Genomic DNA, 1,485 nt, shown 5'->3' on the forward strand with positions numbered 1-1,485 from the left:
ACACGCGCAGCCCCTCGCCAACCTCCAACCTGCCACAACGGGGCCGCGGAACGTTAATAAAGAAATTAAACTGTAATAAATACGGGGGGACGCGACACAAAAGCCCTTTTCTCGTTGTGTGCGAACGCAGTCCCGATAGATACTGCCCGGTTTCCATGGGGACATTTTGTTCTGACTTCAGATCCCGATGATCGGGGTGAGACCAGGCACTTTTGGGGCTTTTTCGCCGAACCGAGCAGAGCCGCCCGGCGAAGTGGGGCAAAACTGTTCGTTATCAATCGATTTTATGTTATTTATTCTTGTCAAAAAACATGATTATTCCTAATCCCTGAGGACCCGTGGCCGCTGGCTGGGCACAATTAGCACATTTTTAGCATTCCTGCGAGGGCCGCCCGCCAGGGCAGGACAAACACCCCGCGCTGGGGTCCCCAGCACGGCCCGGGCGCGGCGGGACCCTCGGGACGTGCCCGGGGGGCTCCAGGTGCGGCGGGACCCTCGGGACGTGCCCGGGGGGCTCCAGGTGCGCCGGGACCCTCGGGACGTGCCCGGGGGGCTCCAGGTGCGCCGGGACCCTCGGGACGCACCTCGGCCGTGCTCAGGTGCTGGAAGGCCACGGCGGGTGGACGGCGAGAGCCGCCAGCAGCACCGTGCGGGCCCAGCTCGGCCGGGACAGGACCCGCCACGTCATTTCGGGGCTTTTCACCCCAAAACGGCCCAGCTTCCCTCCCATCGTTGCGCCGGCGGCCCTGAGCGACTGCGGCCGTGGCGGCTGCGGTGGCTCGCGTTCCACGAGGGACGGGCGCAGCCCCCGCACCCCAAAATCCCCCCAAATCCCTCACTCTCGATCCCGCACTCCCCATCCCCGCCGAACCCCGCGGCCGGCCCGCCCCGTCCCGGCCCTGCCCGGGGTCTCCTCCATCGCCATCCCCCGCGGGAGGAAGGGGCGGCCGGGGGCGGCGGCTGCCATTGGCCGGGCAGCAGCGGCCGCAGCTGCAGGACACAATTAATTATGCTAATGGCGCGGGGAGCGGATGTGCTCGCTTCCCCCCGATCCCTCTCCCCGTTTTTGGCTGGCCGGGCGGGAGGAGCCGCCCTGGCCCGATCACATGATATTGTCTTCGCGCCACTTTCGTAAAACCCTTTTTATTCCAGGGCTCAGCTCGGCTCTAAGGTACCGTGTTTATCTTCCCCTTTCCCTGCTCACTCCTTCGCGCTCCTTTTTTTGTTTCGCCTTCCCAAAGCCGGCGCGAGCCCAAGGGCACTCCCCGCCTTTGCACCTCTTCTATTATTTTATTAATTTTATCGCTTTTCTCTTTTTTTTTCTCCTCTCTCTTTCTCTCTCTGCCCCGCACCCTTCCCGAGCCCCGCCGCAATCAGTGCTGGCCGGCGCGGGCTGCCCGGGGCTGGGGGACGCGCACCGGGACGGGCACCCCGAGTCCGGGCTCGGTGCGGGGAGCGCGGGGGCGGCAGCAGCGCTTTGCGGGG

The sequence above is a fragment of the Parus major genome, chromosome 4A, assembly GCF_001522545.3.
Source record: "Parus major isolate Abel chromosome 4A, Parus_major1.1, whole genome shotgun sequence".
NCBI classification, from domain to species: Eukaryota; Metazoa; Chordata; class Aves; order Passeriformes; family Paridae; genus Parus; species Parus major.